Raw genomic sequence first — 21,054 nt, 5'->3', positions numbered from 1 at the left:
TAAAAAATGTCTGTCGACAGAAAGGTATGTCCTATATGTATAATCTTGTGTCAACAAGAAGTTCTAGTTTAGGATAATATTATTTAAGAGTTACAATAAATGCAGGAATCCCAGGAAAAATACATAATGTAAACCTCTTTTTATCGAAAAAATGGGGAAGATACGGAAGGTTATTTATTAAATCCACCATTTCAAATAAATCTTAAAATGTCAAACTATGATTACCTCGTACAGCACGGGGAGCATGGTCGCGCGATAGACGATAAAATAGCAGGCCGTCCCTATCGCACTATTTGTAAGTGCGATATCCGGACGGCCTGCAGGGCAATTATGGTCTGTCATTAAATATATCTCTATCGTCTACCGAAGGTGGAATTATATTGTAGCTCAAAGCATACTAAAGTTATAAATCGGGGTTTAATAAAATGAACGCGTCGATAGATAAATGATAAGTGTGTGAGTGACCACTATTGTCTTTTATAAAAATCCATTCAATAGCTGCCTTTATTTCGTTGCGGAATGTGTTTTGGAACAATAAAATGCACGGATTTTTCAAATTGACAGCTGTGACACCTGTCAAAGTTTGATTTGACATATTGACAAATGTCACATACACCCGAAAAACATAGAAGTCAAAGATGAAAGTAAGTTGTGTGTTGTAAAAACTAAAGGAATTCCACCAAAAATGGTAAGTTTAATGAAATAACAATACTTAGTATATTAATGGTAATATTTGGGTTCTTGTAGTTTGTTACATTATTAATTGCTTTTGTTATATTTTTCAGTTGATGCAAGACGGACAAGCGGGCAGGAGAATGATAGTGAAATATTTAAGAGGATACGTACCCGGGAGCACAAACGTTTACGATAATATCGTTATCTCTATCGCTCTTCAATATTGGCGCGACAGAGCCAGACTGTGTTTCAATCGGCGTCTAGCGACGGCGAATTTCCTCTGAGCAATTCAGTCAGGGTATGCTGCAAACATACCAAGGAGCCAACAAGGAATGTTGCCTAGGCTTGCCGCGAGAGATGTGAAATGCCATGACACAGACAAATTTTAAGTGGGCATGATATATAATTATATACTCAACAACAGCGGGCACTACAAGGCTCTGGCATAGAGTACCTAGAGCATGGAATGAGGTACATAAATTAAATATTTATAAATATTATAGGATGTTCTTACACATATTGACTGAGTCCCATGTTACGCTCAAGACGGCTTGTGTTGTAGGTACTCAGACAATGATATATATAATATACAAATACTTATATACATAGCAACAAATCCATGACTTAGGAACAAATATCCGTGCTCATCACACAAGTAAATGCCTTTACCGGGATTCAAACCCAGGACCGCGGCTTAGCGAGCCGGGTCACTACCCGCTAGGCCAGACCGGTCATCTCATGCGAATACTATCATTTCTAATGGTTATGTAGGTACTAGCTGACCAATATAAAAAAAAAGTGAATGACATTTCAAACAGATAATTCTTAAAATTTATAATTGAAAGAATGATAGTGTATAAAGGCAGTATAAACTTCCATAACTTAATTCTAATTAACACAAGTCAAATTATAATCTATTGCCTCAAGCACGAGAGGCCTTGGTCACTTTTTCTTTCATATGTGTAATTTATTTCGGTTTTAATTCCATAACTTAATTGATACATAATAACTATAATAAATGTCTCTTGTTAATCATATATATATTTTTTCCCAAATCCAGTTTCTAATAATTGTTGCAGGCTACCATTGCATAGTTAAATATGATGTGGCTCCTTCTTGTCATACTTTCTACAGCTGCAGAAAAAGAAAAACAATATGACAGTGAACCATACTTCGGCCAGTGAGGTGTAATTGAACTAAATGCCATAAAACCAACTTGTTTGAAATAGTTTGAATTGGTCCAGAAAAGTTATAAGTGTGAGTGTTACTTTTGTAATAATTAAGCCTTTTAGCGTGCCTGCGTGGTGACAGGTTAGGAATTTCACCACCCCCTTTCTTCCCGTGGGTGTCGTAGAAGGCGACTATGGGATATGGGTTAAATTGTGGTGTAGGCGAGAAGCTGGCAACCTTTCACTGCAATGCCACAGTTTCGTTTTCTTTTAGCCCCTTATTTGCCAAGAGTGGCCCTGAAGCTTTAGTGGTTTCATGTGCTCTGCCTACCCCTTTATGGGATACAGGCGTGATTATATGTATGTATGTTAAGTCCTTTATTCAACATCGTGAGGAAACCGGACTAATCCCAATAAGGCCTAGTTACCCTTCGGGTTGGAAGGTCAGATGGCAATCGCTTTCTTAAAAACTAGTGCCTACGCCAAATCTTGGGATTAGTTGGCAAAGCGGACCCCAGGCTTCCTTGAGCCATGGCAAACGCCGGGATAACGCAAGGAGGATGATGATGATTCATAAACATTTAACAGCCCCTCTAGCACAACTTGCCCTGTCGCGCGCGAGTCCATACTTGAAGTCGCGTTTGATGTATGGACTCGCGCGCGCGACTAGGCAAGTAGGCAAGTTGTGCTAAAGGGTCTAATGACCAGTTTGGCTTAGCGCATAGTGACCCTACCTTCTAAGCAGATATTCTAGGGATTGTATATGTATATTTGTCCCGGAACCATGGATGTTTATTTTGAATATTATATACTTACATCATATGACTTATTTAAGATGGTTATTCATCATTAAAGTTACCATAAAAGGTGACCTCTCTAATTTAATTTATTTTTTGTTTCAGTCATGGTATATTAGAAAGCACTGAAGATGTCGAGGAAATACAAGAAGTTGATGTCGATCTAATCAGAGATATTAATTATTAGAAATGAATGTATTTGAAATACAAATATAAAATACCTATTTTCAATTTTAAATACTTTTATCAAAAACTATTTTGTATTTTATTTCAAATACTATAAAGTGGATGTGTTTTGCATTTTTTTAAACTTTAAATACAAAATTCTTTTTTCACCACACCAACTGGTAGAAGCTCTCTTCATTCTCCAAAAAACGGATGAGAAAGTTGAATTTTATCCGCAAGATTGCAAAGTTGTTTCATACAGACTTTAACTTGTCCTAAGCTGGCTGGTAGATTTTGCCTTTTAAGTAGGTATGGTGTTTTTGAATCATATCATACCTACTCGCATATGTTTAATAAATTGATGATTTTGATTTAGGTACAGTTAGTATTTTCCTCGTATTGCTGTGGTGAAAAAAACTGGTGTTTCCCTCGGGGCAAAATTTGTATAACCATTGTGCCTTGAAACCCTCGCAACGCTCAAAACTAATAGAGCTGCACCTAAGAAAGGTTACTTGTTAGATTAGTTTGTTTGTTTTTGCACTTCTTCGTTACTTTATATAAACTGTATTAAGTTGTGACAATAAAGATTCAATATTTTTATAGGTACGACATACATAAAAAAATATGGAAATATATGGAGAATGGCTCTAATTTCCAGTTATCTGAACTTGTGAAAGTTTTAACAGTGTAGAACTTAATTTCAATGACCGAAGAGCTGGCGACTTCCTCACACAACTTATCAGCATTGCGGTACAGCGATGGATACAATGCCTTAAGGGCCTATTTTAGACATTAGATTTAGACAAAGATTATGTACATTTCTACGATGAAAAATAGTGTACAAATGTCAGTAATAAATGGTACCTATTTTCTTTAATTTATATTTTTCTGGGTTTTCTAACACAACAGTACAGTACATTTTAACTCAGAACCCATATACAAATGTCTTAAGTACATTTTACACCTACTGTACCTGAAATTTACATACTGTTTTTTGTCAAATAAAAAAAATATTTTATTTTGGAAATTGTATTATTTACCTATTTCAAATATTCTCGCCGGCACAGAGGTGACTATCAGATTTTGTTAAGGCTGTATGCAGTGTGATAGTAAAACAAAATAATGTCCTAAATAATTGTTTATTGTGGACGCTCGCACGCCAGCTCTTGACAACAGCCAGCAGTTCATTGCATCATGCTTAGATAGGCCGAGAGGCACCTCTTCCATAGTTCCTCTTGAACCACGAATTTTCTGGAAGAATAAAAAAGAAACAGGTACAGGCAACCAATCTGAATCCTAGTCCACGGTAGGATCCTTTTACAGTAAAATTCAAACTGACTTATATAGCAAATAAAGCACAGTATCAATAAGAAGGGGTTCTAGAGTGGTCTAGGATGCTAATTAGTTGACTGTAAATGTAAGCAGCAGTTTAGAAATTATTGTCACACAAGAAGTCTATTTTTAGGTTGTACCTACTTGGTTCAAAAAATGTGGCAAATTATCAATATAAAAAGAAACAGGGACAACGTGTCTGGTGGGAGGAGAGAGTAAACTTGAAAGTGAGTTGATACCTTATGTAAAGGGAACATGATGTTTGAATTGCCTTAACTGACCTAGATAATAACTTTATTTTCATAAAATAAATGATGGTATATTCTGTGGAAGTGTTAAAACTACAGCATACTCCTATACAATTGGAATCCACTGAAACAGAACAAACACACTGTAACAGTGTAAAATTAACCATTAATAGTTGTTCTCCATTGTGTGAGTTTGTCTAAATTTATACCTAATTTTAATTTAATATAAACAGTTTAATAATAACGCGCTGGTGGCCTGGCGGTAAGAGCCTGCGACTTTCGATCCGGAGGTCGCCGGTTCGAACCCCGGATCGTACCAATGAGTTTTTCGAAACTTATGTGCGAAATGCGAAATGTCATTTGATATTTTCCAGTCACTTTTCGGTGAAGTGAGGAAACCGGACTAATTCCAATAACGTCTAGTTTACCCTTCGGGTTGGAAGGTCAGATGGCAGTCGCTTTCGTAAAAACTAGTGCCTATGCCAAATCTTGGGATTAGTTGTCAAAGCGGACCCCAAGCTCCCATGAGCCGTGGCAAAACCGGGATAGCGCAAGGAGGATGATGATGATAAACAGTTTAATAAAAAGGATAATTGCAATCAAGTTTACAAATTATAAACCTGCTTAAACTTAGCTACTTAAATCATTTATGGGGCAATACATATCCTTTGTAAAACAGGTACTAAAGAATTTCATTCTCAGAGGTAACTGATTAACATATGAACCAAACAATAGCTACCTACCTATCTCACTGCACAATCAATAGGTACTTATAGAGATAGTGCTAATTATTTTTTTATGTCTAATGGTTTAGTAGGTACTCAAATGACATACTTGCCTTCTGTTGACATCAGATATTGTACAATGTCAATTGATTGAGATGCTGGGTCATATCACAGTAGTCTACCAAATGGATGAGCCATAATCTTGTCTAGTCTTGTGTTGGTACTTGGTAGTTGGCACTAGCTCTGCTAGGGTGGATAGGTAATTAAGAACCTAAAACAAATTAGTAAAATAAAATAAAATAAAAAAGCCTTGTACAAATACCAGTGGCGGCTGGTGAAAATTTCTGCAAGGCAACACTTAGCAAAAAGAAACCTGTCTTAACATTAGGTACTTTACAATTTAGTCCCATAGATCTAATCATTAAAACAAATAAGTAATCAGAACAGCTGCAATTTTTTCAAGTTGATATTTCTCCTTGGGATATGAATAAATAATTATTTTGCCAAAGTAATAGCTGATTTTGTGTTTAATTAACAGATATATTAGAGTAGGTATGGCAAAGATACTTTTGAAGTGCTTTTGATAACAATGATGATGCTATGTGGGAGTTTTGTGAAATGATGATGTTTGCTTGAAGCAGCTCTGTCTGTCTCTAACATACAAACTTTTACATTAACATTAGGCATCAAGAATGTATTTACTTAACTAGATACACTGCAATCATGTCAATTTTATAAGTAGCTTTACCTTAGGGCACTAGGTAATCCATCATGGTTGTTAGATTTGTGATTCTCGGCGTTAAGTTGGGGAATGTGAAATGCACTGTCGCCTCCTTATGCACTCTGTAAATACTTATTTATGCCATTTCTTCATCGTACTTATCAGACGGGTTGCGAGCGTCTCTTGAAGCGTCTGTGTATTGGAATTTTCGACTAAAATTTCTTCTACAGCGGCGTCGAGTAGGTATAGCATAATTTGACTTTCCTGCAAAGAAATTATGAGAATAGTATACATAGCCGAACTTTCTAACTAATAAACTTCCAATATAATCATGGAAAACGGATGCTTACCGGATATTTATACTTTAAAATAGATCGATTCACTAGTTTTACTTCGACGATAAAGCTTATCGTGACCTCAGAACCACTTAGTTAAAATTAACTCCCCAAACTGTCAAAATGGGACGATCTGTCAAATGTATCCAACGAGCATGTTATGCGAATTGACGTTTATCAGCTCGGTCACTTACTGCTATAAATGTATAACTAACTTCATACTCTAACGAGCCAGCATGTTAAGAGCGATATATATCGAAAATTACTGTCATTTTATTGAACCCTAACTGTCAAATTATCTCTATCACATTTCCATGCTTCGCCCGCTGATATTTTATCGTCTATCGCGCGACCATGCTTCCCGTGCTGGATATAACAAATAGGATTGTGATCATTTATTACCCCAAATAACATATTTAACAGCACAATCACGATTCTAAACGAGTGACCCACTACGAAATTTGAAAACGTCTACCGAAAAAACTGATTTGTTTTAAGTATAAAAAGACATATTTTAAAATATTATATTATGATTAACTAGCTTAAGATATGTTCTTTTAGGAACATTATCAGTTTTTTAATAATCACTTAAGTATAGTTTCTTTATAGTTTTGAATGAAAAATGTTACATTTTGCAAAAAACGCTCTTCTTTAGGAATAAGGCCTCTTAACCTTGGTTGATTCCGTTTCGCGCTACTTAGATAGAGGGATGCAGGTGGACGTGCTGTACTTTGATTTAAAAAAAGCCTTTGATCGCGTAGATAAAGACGTACTCTTAAGCAAATTATGCAGCATTGGTTTCTCGCCTAAACTGTTTTGCCTTTTTGCTAGTTATCTACGTGATAGACGGCAATATGTGCAGCACGGATGCTATGTGTCGAGTGCCTACCCCACCCGTTCCGGGGTCAGTCAGGGCTCTATTCTGGGTCCTCTGCTCTTTGGTGTTATGGTCAATGATCTGGCCTTGGTGCCTAAGCATGCGCAATGCCTACTCTATGCTGACGACCTGAAACTAATTTACAGGGTCCAGGAAGATTCTGACTTACAATCTTTACAAAGTGATATTGATCGGGTTTATGAATTGAGTCTTGTAAACAAACTTCTGAAACTTCAGTTCAATGTTGACAACTGTGCGGTTATTACTTTTTGTAAAGCGCGTAGTCCCCTGTGTAGGCAGTATCTCCTGGGGTGGAAACCCATCGCCCGTGTCACATTGATACGGGACTTGGGGGTTGTTTTAGATTCCCACCTTAACTTTCATGAGCACATGACAATGCTTGCTGCAGACTGTTACCGCAGACTTGGGTTTGTTGTCCGCAACGCCAAAGAATTTGACAATCCCAGGGACATAAAGCTTCTTTATACTGCCCTCATGAGAAGTAAGCTTGAGACAGCCTCAGCCGTTTGGAATCCCCATGAAGCGCCCTACATCCTGCTGCTCGAAAAGGTCCAAAAAAACATTTTTGCGTTTCTTTTATAAAAAAATGTACGGGTATTACCGATTCTTGTACCCAACAAAATTCCTTTTGGGGACGTTGGGTTTCTTCTCGTTAGAAGTTAAAAGGCGTAATGTCGTGCTGATGTCTGTTGCATGTGGTATTTTGAAGGGGGAGTCAGATTGCCCGGTTTTAGTATCCCAGCTGGTCCGTCTATTTGTTCCCTCTGTGACGAAATATGCTTTTCGTGATGCCTACATTCACGAAAAGCATATAACCCTTAATTTGGCAAAGTCCGGTGGGACGGACAGGTGATAAAAAAAAAAATTTCGCTTTTTAGGTAGAATTTTATTTAATTTAACATATGGAAAGAGACTCTTTTATGATACATGCTTTGTATAAAAATACTATTTGACCACTGTCAACACTCGTTTGACAGTTACTCTTCAAGATGGCACCGCATCAGAAGTCAACTGTTTTTAGCAAAATATTTATGCGTTTTTCTTTTGGTTTTTGTAAGAACAGGGTATTTCTGCTGTATAAATAATAAAATGTATTACATAATAGTTGCAAGTGGTTATGTTTTCAATTTATTTCTCAATTTCTAATACTCATAATCATCATCTAAACAAGTTGTCCGCCGCACCGGACAGTGCCAAATATATACTAAATACGATTTGTCCGCCGTGGCGGACTATGCCAATGTTGCGGTGACACGTGTTGTAACAAATTATTATATTTTTTTGTTTATTATTTTGATTTTCTTGTTTTGGTGGCCTGCTTTTATGCTTAGATTTTTTATTTAATCCAACAGCGTGTGGTGCTGGACCAAGCAGTTAAAATGTTGGCACTTTTAGGTATACGTAGTGCGCGGATATTGTGAATGTTACATGTCGCGCGAGGGGCAATAAACATTAAAGAAAACCGGGTAGATCAAAATTTATAATTTCTTTGTCTGCCCCGAACATTGATATAATTAATTTCGGGTAGTTTTGTGTTGTTTACATCTTCGACGACATTTTGCTGGGATATCACTGTCAAATCAGTCTGTCGTGATCACGGCCTGTGCAACCTGGCCAAAAAGTCGGAAAAAAGTTAAAATAATGATATTTGACTATAAATATGTGTCAGTTTGATTTTCATACAAAATTATTATATTTGTTAATTTTTAAAATAAATATATGTTAAGAAATACTTGTTTATTTTAAATGACCGTATGTTTGGCAGTGTCCGCCTCAGCGGACATATTAATTTATCCCAATATTTGGCAGAGTCCGCTGTGGCGGACATATTTTTTTTTTCAAAACTAATAAATCTAGATTTTTTTTAATATTTTTCGGACGCTTTAAAAACACCCGTTATTCAATATATTAAGTAAAATCGGAAAATGTATGTCACCAGAGTCTCTGCCAAATTAAGGGATAACCCCTACTGGCGGTGCCGGCCGCTCGAACCGTGTTTTGCCGCAAGTAACCGCTAGTTCGTGCACTGCAAATAGTGAATGAGTTTTTAGACGTGGCACCTAATGTTGATATTCTTGCGAGCAGATGGGCGTTTATACGTGACGAATGCATGAGGTTTTGTGTGGGATTGGATGCTAGGCCTTCATCTGTTATTTATTAGTTATGTTATGGTATGTAATGTTTTGATTTTGCTGTTTATTTAATATTTAATTTTGTGTTACTTGTTGTAATGTTTATTTAAAATTCACGGTGCTTTAGTTTTGTATACTGTCATACTGTGTAATTTTCTTTGTGTAAATAAATAAATAAATCTATTTAAATATAATAATATTTTTTAACGTTATCATTATCAATTTTAGGATCAATAGATCCTAGCGAAAAAACGTACAAAACTTTTATTGTAGCAAATTTTATGTTTGTTATTCCCGTTGAAGATTGATTTAGCTGTGGACCACCGTTTTCGAGTTATTTGCAAAAAACGGCTCGTGTAATCTATTTAAAATACTGTCCTACTAAAATATTGATCCTAACGAAAAATCATACATAACGTTTCTTGTAGCAAATATTCATATTCATATTCATATTCATTTATTAATAATATCATTCATATTACATGTCATTCATTATTCAGTAGTATTATAATTTATAATTATTATTATGCTTATAGTTATCACATATTTAGTATACTATGTATAGGTAGTATACTACAATATCTGTACATTTAAAAATTCATTAAAACTATAAAATGTGTGCTCAAGAAGCCATGTTTTTAGTCTAGTCTTAAAGCATTTCAGGGATGTAGCTGAGGTGATTTCTTTAGGTAACCTATTATAGACGGTCGGGCCCGCCACGTGCGTGACGTTCTCGGATTTCGCCAGTCGTCGCTTCACCGGGAGAAGCCTATCTGGGTGTCGTAAGGAGCGCGCCGAGTCTGCGCGTTTTTTATACTCGCCCAACTTGGTGTAGGTATAAATCGCTATCTGGTAGATTACTACCGACGGCAGAGTTAATATTCCTAGCTCTTTAAAATAGGGTCTTACGGAGGTATCTTGTGTTACTCGGACCACAGACCGTATGGCTCTTTTTGTAATCGGAACGCGCGCTGCCATTCTGCGGCGCGTCCCCAGATTTCAGCACCGTACTGCAGCAGGGAATGAACGGTCGCGAAATAGCTTGTCCGCACGGTGTGCTGCGGCACGACTCGAGCCAGGCGGCTAAGCGCGAAGCAGGCGGCGCCCAGCCTACCGGACAGCTGGTCAATATGGGGCTCCCAAGTCAGTTTCCTGTCTATCTTAAAACCCAGAAAGGTGGTGGCTTCCATTTGGTCCAGGCTCACTCCGCCGGCCTTAACTGTCAGGCGTCTGGGTTCGCGGCTTCCTAGGTAGAAATGGAGGAAGTGTGTTTTGGTCAGATTTAGTGCTAGACCATTACGGCGAAACCACTGCGACAACTGATTTGCTGCGTTGTTCAAACTGATCTCCAGGCTGTCGATACTCGGTGCGATCACAATGCCGGCGACATCGTCTGCATACATTAATACCTCCGCATCCGTGATCGCCTCCGGTAGATCGTTCAACAGCAAGGAGAACAGGATGTTTGAGACTGAAGATCCCTGTGCTACGCCCATTGACGTTGTAAGCGGATCCGATTTGGCCTGCCCCCCGTCTCCTACCACAACCTGAGACCTGTCATGCAGTAGGCTAGTAAAGATGCCGTGCGCTGAGCCTCGTATGCCATAATGTAACAGCTTTGCGGCTATGACGTTATGGTCCGCGACGTCGAAGGCTTTGGAGAGGTCGCAACAGAGCATTGCAACCTGTTGCTTCCTCTCCAGAGCGTCCGTAACTCTTCGCACGACCTCACGCACCAGATCGGCAGTGCAGCGCCCGGCTCTGTATGCGTACTGACGTTCAGAAAAGGCATTCGTTGAGGTTAGGAATGAGGTTAGTCGTTGACAGAGCCCGTTTTCCAATACCTTAGCAATACAGGGTATTATAGATACTGGCCTGTAGTTGTCGATGTTTTCCCTTTTTCCTTTTCCTTTGAAAAGGGGGGAAATCTTACTTACCTTCAATGGCGCAGGGTACGATCTCTCCCTTAGGCAAGTATTGAAGAGGCAAGCTAACACAGGTGATATGACGTAACCTATCGTATTAAGCAAGTCCATGGATAGCCCGTAAACGTCTTTAGACGTTTTGTGTGGAATTCGGGTTGAAATGATGGCATGGACTTCGGCCGCAGTGAAGGGAGCGAGCCTCATGGAACGGTCTGCGGGCGCGCGGCTCTCGCTCAGCTGGGCGCGCACTAGGTCAAGGTCAGCGCGCGGCGCCCCGCACGCCAGCGCAGCACCTACAAACCTTCCATTCATGGCATCGACTGCATCCCTTTTCGAGGTAAATTTTACACCATCTGTGCTTTCAATTATTTCTGTAAAATCGACGGGAGCTTTGGAGGATTTTCCTCTTTCTTTATTAACTACATTCCACATCGCCCTACATGTATTTTGCGCATTAGCCATTTGTTTTACATAGTAATTCTTTTTACACTGTTGCAATTCAAAATTATACTTGTCATGTAAACATTTTGTGCGACTTTTTAGTTCCTCATTAAGTGGAAACATGCGTTCTAACTTAATGCAGTCGAACAGTAATGATTTTGTATTTAAAATGTCATAAGAGACCCAGGTATCAGTTTTTTTGGCAAGTGTTTTCCTTTTTAATGGGAAACAAATATTAACTTTTTCTGATAAAATGTTACATACCTTGGTTGCTAATATGTGAGCCGAATTTGTGCCCGACACGTATTTCATCCAGTCTATACTTTCGATCATCAGTTTAAAATTAGCCCGGTTCATGAGAGAATAACCCCTAGTCACACATGTTTGAGCGACAGGTGTCTTGCGCTGGCCCGTCAACTCTACGCGCACAGCGTGATGGTCACCGAGATTGGTCACCACGGGCGAGGCGGTCACCGAGCCCGAATCTACGTTGCAATATGCGTGATCGATTCCCGTGGAGGAATTTGCGCTGACGCGAGTCGGAAAGTTGACTTTATTTATACAACTATGCGATACTAAAATATCCTCAAGATTTTTAATGTCTGTTGTTTTTTCATCTAGACAATTAATATTCATATCACCTACTACAATGAAATTTTGCCCAAGCTCGTTGGCTTTCTCGAGCACACATTCAAGGCGGGTCAAGAAATCCTTAACACTTGTTAAATTTGATCGATACAAACAAATAACTATTAAGTTAAGATCTATTAAGTCTACGGCTGATATTTCACAAACCAATTCTTTTGATAAATCAGTCAATTCGGGTACGTTCACTGCTTTGATATTGTTTTCCACGTATATGCATGACCCGCCATGAATTGACGTCGTACGACAATAAGATGACACAAGAAGGTATTTATCTATGTTAATACATTTTAAATTAGCGTCTGAAAGCCAATGCTCTGTAATTGCTAACACGTCACACTTTAAATCTGATCTTAATAACACCTCTAACTTATCTGTCTTGTTGTTTAGTGATTGCGCGTTCTGGTGGCATACAATAACCGGAACATTGTTGTTGTGGTCAGTCGGGGCGTGTGTAGTCGTCGCGTGCGCCGCCGCGCAGCTACTGATCGCCGGCCGCGGGCCGGTCGGTGGTGGGGCCCCGCTGCGCGCGGGGAGTGACGCGAAACCAGTCTGAGAAGCGAATTCCTTGTGGCCATGCAGTAGGCGACTTTAGCCGCTCGCTCATACTTTCCGGGAATCCTATTACGAATGCCGCGTGACGGTTCGTTTTGATACTTCTTTTTTCTACTGAATAGTCTTTTGAAATTTGTATCTTATTTAAAAAAGTGACAATCTGATCAGTTGTGGTATCGGGTAGAAAATTCCAGGCCTGTATATACTTAAGGCGTTCTACAGATTGCAGACTATTGTCTTCGTTACCTACTCCAATCACTACTGCAGATTTCATTTTTTTGTGTTTACGTCGAGGATGTTGCCATTGTCCGGCATTGTCGTCAGTGTCATTGCCCTCGGCTGACTCGAGTGTGCTTAGTGGCTCCTTATTTATTGTAATCGGTGGTGAGTCTTGTGCTGTGCGCGGAGTCGGTACATCGTTACTTTCGCTTTCCGTATGCTCGCGCTTGTTTTGTGGCCCGACATTTAGTTCGGCAAGTTCGGACGTCATCGTTGTCGTCGGCTGTTTCGATGCAGTTTCCTTGTGCGCGAATGTAGTGGTTGGTGTTGTCGTCTTGCTTGCACTTACTTTTTGTTTTGATTGATGGTTCATGTTCGTAGAAGTTGTCGTCTTGCTCGCTCGATCGGCAGCTCTTCGGGCGCGATCGGTGACATTCGCAGTGGCTGGTGTTGTGCTCTTTCTTCTCGTGGTGATAGATGATGTTTCCTTACTATTCTTGTCCACCACCGGTTGCACCGACGCACACATAGAGGAGCTTGTTGTCTCGATATCCGATAAAAAATCTTCGAATACCTTCTTAAATATTATATAGATTATTTCTGTTTAATATTATTTCTGGTAATAGGGCACCGTTTTTGATGTTATTAACAAAAAGCGGCCCATGTAATCTATTTCAAAATACTTTCCAACTAAAATATTGATCCTAGCGAAAAAACGTATAGAACCTTTCTTATAGGAAATTTTATGTAGATTTTATTCTCGTGAACATTTTATTTAGCTGTGGGCCACCGTTTACGAGGTATTTACAAAAAACGGCCCATGAAATCTATTTAAAAATATTTTCCAACTAAAATATTGATCCTAGCGAAAAATCTTATAGAACCTTTCTTGTAGGAAATATTATGACGATTAATTCTGTATACCATTATTTTTGCTGTGAGCCACCGTTTTTGAGTTATCAACAAAAAGCGGCCCATTTAAAAATACTTTCCAACTAAAATATTGATTCTAGCGAAAAAACGTATAGAACCTTTCTTGTAGGAAATCTTATGTAGATTTTTTTCTCGTGAACATTTTATTTAGCTGTAGGCCACCGTTTACGAGGTATTTACAAAAAACGGCCCATGAAATCTATTTAAAAATACTTCCCAACTAAAATATTGATCCTAGCGAAAAATATTATAGAACCCTTCTTGTAGGAAATATTATGAAGATTAATTCTGTGTAACATTAGTTTTGGCTGTGAGCCACCGATTTCGAGTTATTAACAAAAAACGGCCCATGAAATCTATTTAAAAATAATTTCCAACTAAAATATTGATTCTAGCGAAAAATGTTATAGAACCCTTCTTGTAGGAAATATTATGTAGATTAATTTTGTGTAACATTAGTTTTGGCTGTGAGCCACCGATTTCGAGTTATTAACAAAAAACGGCCCATGTAATCTATTTAAAAATACTTTCCAACTAAAATATTGATTCTAGCGAAAAATGGTATAGAACCTTTCTTGTGGGAAATATTATGTAGATTAATTCTGTTTAACATTATTTTTGGCTGTGAGCCACCGAATTCGAGTTATTAACAAGAAACTGCCCATGAAATGTATTTAAAAATACTTTCCAACTAAAATATTGATTCTAGCGAAAAAACGTATAGAACCTTTCTTGTAGGAAATATTATGTAGATTAATTCTGTCTAACATTATTTTTGGCTGTGAGCCACCGTTTTTGAGTTATCAACAAAAAACGGCCCAAATATCTAATTAAAAATACTTTCCAACTAAAAAATTGATCCTAGCGAAAAAAGTTATATAACCTTTCTTATAGGAAATTTTATGTAGATATTTTCTGTTTAACATAATTTTTTGCTGTGGGCCACCGTTTACGAGGTATTGACGAAAAACGGAGCATGTAATCGATTAAAAAAAACTTTCTTACTAAATTATCCATTTATATATTGATCCTATCGAAAAAACGTACATAACCTTTCTTGTAGGAAATTTTATGTAGATATTTTCTGTTTAACATATTTTTTTGCTGTGGGCCACCGTTTACGAGTTATTTACGAAAAACTAAAAAATTGACTTTCAAGATCGAATGGCAGGGTACGGACCCCACCTCATGTCATGGCATTATTTTTCCATGGCTATTTAGACCCTCATCTTTCACTGGTAAAAATGACAGACTGCCTCAAGAACCTTTTTTGGTATTTTTTTTTTTACCACTTTGTACCGTTCTGGCACGGTGAAGGACCCGGCCAAATGATCTGGCATAAATACTATGCGACTTCTGAGGAACTCTATTTTCACTTTTTAATAATTCCAGGTTGCCTCAAACACCTTTTTTGGGCCTCAAAAAATTAAATCTTTAAAAATTCATAGCTCGATAAAGCCCCGCTCCCCAGCTGCCAGACTTGCAGACCTGATGTTGGCTATGATCAGAGAAGCATCTGAGCACCTTTCCAGGTTGCCTCAAGGACCTACTCCAAAATCCTGCCAGCTCTCCGTCTAAAAGGCATGGAAAGATTTGCGAAGTCCGGCGTGGCTTCCGTAGCTCAATTGGTAAGAGCATTGCACGGATTGCAAAAAGGATGCGGGTTCAAGTCCCGCCGGAAGCGTAAATTTTTCCATTTTTTCCTTTAATATAAAAATGTTTAGAATCGTTAGCAGACGTTTCTGCTTAATAAAAATTAATAGAAAATTAATATTTTGAAAAAACCCCCGTAGTGGACAGATTTTCATGAAACATGGCTAGGAACACTCCCGCCTAAATCGGTTTAAAGAAGTTTATTTTCTCATAAGAATATTACAATTCACTTACATGAGAAATTAACACTAAATTAACTATGTTGAGCGTATGATGCGTAAATCAGCTTTTAAACAAAAAAAAACTAAATCTAAATCAGTTCATCCGTTCGGGAGCTACGATGGCACGAACAGACACACACACACAGACAGACAGACAGACAGACAGACAAACAACCAGACAGACACGTCAAACTTATAACAACCCGTTGTTTTTGCGTCCGGGGTTAAAAAAGATCTTGAAAGTACGGCAACGCTCCTACAACACTTTTGGTTTGGTGTTTCGGGCGTGCATGTGCGGCAATGATTGCTTACCATCAGGAGACCCGTCTGCTTGTTTGCCTCCTGTCGCATAAAAAAAAACAATCACACCGTCTGTCGAATGGTAAGCACTCACCTTTGCCTATGAACGCCTACAACTGTAGAGGTGATATCGTTAGAGGTGTTGTCATCGTACAGATGGCTGCAACTTAGTGAGTTTTCACATTATCCGATCCGATATCGGAAGTAGGAAGGATTAAAAAAAAAAACAAAGATGGCGTCGTAAATATATGGGATATCGGTCCGACATCCGATATCAGATCGGATAATGTGAAAACGCACTTACAATAAAACAATTAATATTACCATGACGCTATATTTGATCTGCTATAAAAAGGAGTATAATAGGCTAGTGTATCAAGGCCAATTCCTCGATATTGAGACTGACGAGAGTTCTAGACCCTATATAGTTTTATTTTTCTCTGTGATTTTATTTATAGATGCCACTCCGCTTACGCCACCGCTATTCTCGTCTTCTGCACGTCAATGTCTAAATCTATCTCGCACATTTGATAACAAGGAGTTGTAGTTTTTCTCGAAGCTACAAATATCATTCTAGCGTTGCATGGCATGTTCTCGTTAACATCATCGTAGACAAAACCTAGGTTGAACGAGAGCCCGGGAGGTATCCTCTTGCAGCGCGACAAAGCTAAATTGATGAACTTAATCTCCTCCATATCTGGAGACAGTTTGAAGAATTTAATATAAACCGGTTCTAAGGTAAGATTCGAGAACTTGATGTGCTCTGTCGTAATGCCACCTCGCTTGTACTCAATCCTGTACGGGTTAGGGTAAGCTACTAGTCGATTTTCGCAGAGATAAGAAGCGGTTTTTCGTACAGGGCTGGAGAAGTATTTAGAAATTTCTATGAATCTTTCGATTTCTGTTTTGAAAGCTGGAGGTTCGATGTTTTGCTCGCTTGGTTCTTCTGTCAATTTAATGGTTGATTCTTCCTTTAGTAGTTGGAGATCAGCGGTGGAGAGATAAGGCACTTTGGAATAAGTAGAAGAAGAGCTGCTGTTATTCAAGTGTGTCGGTACCGGTCGTGGTGGTCGAGGAATTGTTGAAACTATTGATGAGTTACGTCGACGTTTCTGCATTTTAATTTTGTTAACAATAATTTAAATTTGTATACAATTTGGCTACAAACAATTTCTTGACATGACCTGTCTCTGTGACGTAACTGTAAGCTGTGAAAATAAAGTTAAATGTAGGTTGAGTGTGTGTAATGAGGTATTATGAAGAAGGTTGTATGTAATATTGTCTTCGGTTACCGCAGATATAGCCCTTTGACGACAGGTTTTGACTTGACAAGAAAAGTAGGTACAACTTTGTGAACGAGTGCGGAAAAAAACACCATTATGTATACTGAAAAAAAAAACATTTAATATACTAAGCACAAACTACACATACTTATAACTAGTTTAAACTAATTTTACATAAATAGGTATGAGGTGCGCTAAATGGTCCTTACTTAGCTGGGTGTCACCATGGCACAAGGCACAATCCGCTTGCTTTCAGTAAGACCTAGGAGATGGACTAGACTAGGACTAGATGACTCAGTAAATGGACTGTGAACAAATCCAAAGTTAATGAAAACCTAAATGAAACAAAATTACTTAACCTAAGTCCATAAAGGATAGGGGGGAGTTGTAACTCCATGCATCAGTAAATGCGAGTTATTTGTATAGCCTGTCAACCAAAGTTTGGCAGTAGCAATGTACATCGAACTAAAGTATGGTATCCCTATAAAACGAACAAAAACCAGCAATGTACGTCGAACAGCCACAGATTTCTTTTTCAAGGGGCTCATTGGGCCTGCAGCATTGGAATGCCTCCCTAATAAAAAACCGGCCAAGTGCGAGTCGGAGTCGCCCACCGAGGGTTCCGTACAAACTTTCTTTCAAACTACCTAGTAAAAATAATCTCATATTTTCATATAACTCTAATGACTTGACTAGAAGACAAAAGTATAGGCATAGCTGGGCATTAACTCGTTAATCGTTAATTAACGAAGTTAACATTTCGATTAACGGATTAACTTTTAAGTTAACTTTAAAAAATGTTAACGGATTCGTTAACTTCCGTTAAATTTCATCGAGTCCGTTAATCGTTAATCCAGCACCCCAAGCGGCTCGCTGCGCCGCGAAAACCACGTTCTTACTGCTACTGTAAAAGCCAAACACACAGCAAAACCTTATCGGTAAAAGCAGATCCGTCGGTTATAAACAGTCTAAAGACCAATTGGCGACTTTGGATCACTTATTCGAGATCTTCTAAACCTTATTAGGCGTGCTAGATCGATCACTAACCTGGGAATAGAGTGCAATCTTCAGGCATGACAGACAAATCGCGCAACCGACGCATCGAGTTAGAGTCTGACACGGGCCTTAGATTACTTTACCAGTATGCTGTATTGTGCTGCATCGAGTTGTCATCTCAAAACTCAATCTGAAGAACCGACGCACCACGATCGCGACCGCATGAATGACCCAATAATTACCAACCCGAAATAAAACCTAGGAATTAGGCAACCAACGGCGGTAAAAGCCCGAAGAGACCGTAATTATTACATTTCGGTTTTTTACCGATTGGCGTCACAGGTTTAATGATTTTTGGTGGATACTTAGTAAATAGAAATACATAATACCTACAGTGGAGTCCTATTTTTATGACGTGTTAACGGATTATCGATTAACTTTAACTTCCGTTAAATCTACCGAAATGTATCGCTTTAACGATTAACGAAGTTAACTTTTTAAGTAACGGATTAACGATTATCGAAGTTAACTATTTGATTAACGGTGCCCAGCTATGAGTATAGGCACTAATGTATAGCGCCATCTCCCGGTCAATTTGCTAACTAATGTGCGCGACCTGATTTTTCAAGGATAATTCTTTATAATGTTAACCGATTTAAACAGTTTTTACTTTATTGGACAGAAGATGGTTTACGTAACATCTCGTATTAATTTGAAGTACGATGTGCATCCGCAAGGGTGGGTAAATTGAAAGTAAAAATCTGAAAAGTTTTTTGTGAATAAAAAAAAAAGTATTCAAAATACAAACACGATTATATTTTTCCTGTAATATTTAGCATAAAACCAGTGTTTACTAAAATTTTCATAATTTTTCGTTGGTAAACTTCGGAGATAAGGGGGGAACGGTATTTTTTTTTACATTTTCCTTCAAAATTCTTTTTTTTTCCACAACAAAAAAAATATAAAAAATAGCTTATTTACGTTCAATTTGAGCTCTTTCCAACGATACCCCACTTGACCTAGTAACTTGAAATTTACAGTTTGCACCCCTTTCATTTTGGCCATTTTCTACAATTAAAATTAATATATTTAAAAAAATTATACTTTCTATTTGTAGAGGTTTACAATGTTCACAACTATTCCAAATTTCAAGTTGATAGCATTTAGTAGTTCTCGAGATATTTAGGAATGTGACAGACGGACAGACAGACGGACAGAGTCGCACCATAAGGGTTCCTGTTGTACCTTTTTGGTACGGAACCCTAAAAAGCATATGAAACGCGTATACTCATCCTTTACTTCCTTACGAATTAGATAATGTATTAAAAAGGGACGGATATATGCTAGTTATTTCTCTTTTTCGTAGGGTGGAGGTTTCCACAGATAAGATACAAATGACACGCGAATGGCCGGCAACAGACAGTCTTAAAAATTCATAATCTTAAAAAAAAATTGTATGCAAATTGACAGTTCAAACTGACACTGACAGATCTGTCAGTGTCAGTTTGCATACAATTTTTTTTAAGATTATGTATTTTTAAGACTGTTGCCGGCCAATATCCACCGATTTTCAAAACTAGTGTTGCTAGCTCGCGATTTTTCAAATTTGCCGCCTTTTTCTAGTGACTTGGTTGACGGTCTATATAGGCATAGCATAGTTATACTTTGTCAAACAAGTCTGTCAGTAAATAAGAACAAAGATAACTATATGCATCCTTTTCTTTAGGGTGCTATAGAAAAGGATGCCTATAGTTTTCTTTGTTCTTATTTACTGACAGACTTGTTTGACAGAGTTTATTACTTATTCCTCTATGGCTGTCTTAGAATGTTTGGATGTAATGTGTGTGAGTGTGCAACGGTTGCTTAAAAGTGTTGCATTTTTGCTTAGCCAGTATAAATTTACGAAGGTGAGTTTAACAAGTGCATTTTTTTTATTGGGGACACCTTACACAGATTAACTTAGCCCCAAACTAAGCAAAGCTTGTACTATGGGTGCTAAGCGACGACATACATACTTAAATAGATAAACACATACTTATTGTACATAGAAAACATGCACGACTCAGGAACAAATATCTGTGCTCATCACACAAATAAATGCCCGTACCGGGATTTGAACCCAGGACCGCGGCTCAGCAGGCAGGGTCACTACCGAATGAGCCAGACCGGTCGTCAATATATATGGTTTTAGAATTGCGTACTGGTGGTGGCATATCGTTCCATAACACGTCTTGATGGCAGCGAAACGGATGCTGCCATGGAAGGCAATGCTATGGGGAGGAAATATTAGTCGTGATACGTGTTTTATGGAGTAACAAGAGAAGTTAAGTTTCTTCATATAGATATGAAGGTTTTTTTATTTTTGTAACTCCGTAGCCATGTCGCAAAATTCAGACGTCTTCGTGAATTCATCAGAAAGCTAGTTTAGAAACAACGAAACATGTGTTCTTTGTGGGACATCACGTGATGCACAACAGATAAATAAACACTCGTGAATCCTATAGTGTACTTTTATAAGATGTTAATTGTATACTGTTGAGTATTCAAATGCTTATTCTTGATTTTTTTATACATCGGACTTCAAGATCTTGTGCAACTGCAGCACGAGTACAGAGTAAGTGAAGAGCAGAGGCAGGAAGGCCGCAGCGGCCGCTGCTGCGTTATACGGCCACTGGTTACAAGATCT

The 21,054-nt window shown here is 38.2% G+C and overlaps 1 long non-coding RNA gene across 1 annotated transcript; it reads left to right on the top strand.

The window, feature by feature from the left end:
- Positions 1 to 333: 333 nt before the first annotated feature.
- LOC125228832 lies at positions 334 to 2,035 on the top strand. The gene is made up of 3 exons (XR_007177330.1): positions 334 to 688; positions 786 to 1,146; positions 1,755 to 2,035. It is a non-coding gene; the product is annotated as an uncharacterized LOC125228832 (long non-coding RNA).
- Positions 2,036 to 21,054: the final 19,019 nt, after the last annotated feature.

Source organism: Leguminivora glycinivorella, chromosome 8 (genome assembly GCF_023078275.1).
Source record: "Leguminivora glycinivorella isolate SPB_JAAS2020 chromosome 8, LegGlyc_1.1, whole genome shotgun sequence".
Classification (NCBI taxonomy): domain Eukaryota; kingdom Metazoa; phylum Arthropoda; class Insecta; order Lepidoptera; family Tortricidae; genus Leguminivora; species Leguminivora glycinivorella.
Note: the sequence above shows the minus strand (reverse complement) of the source record. Positions and strands in the feature narration are given on the sequence as shown.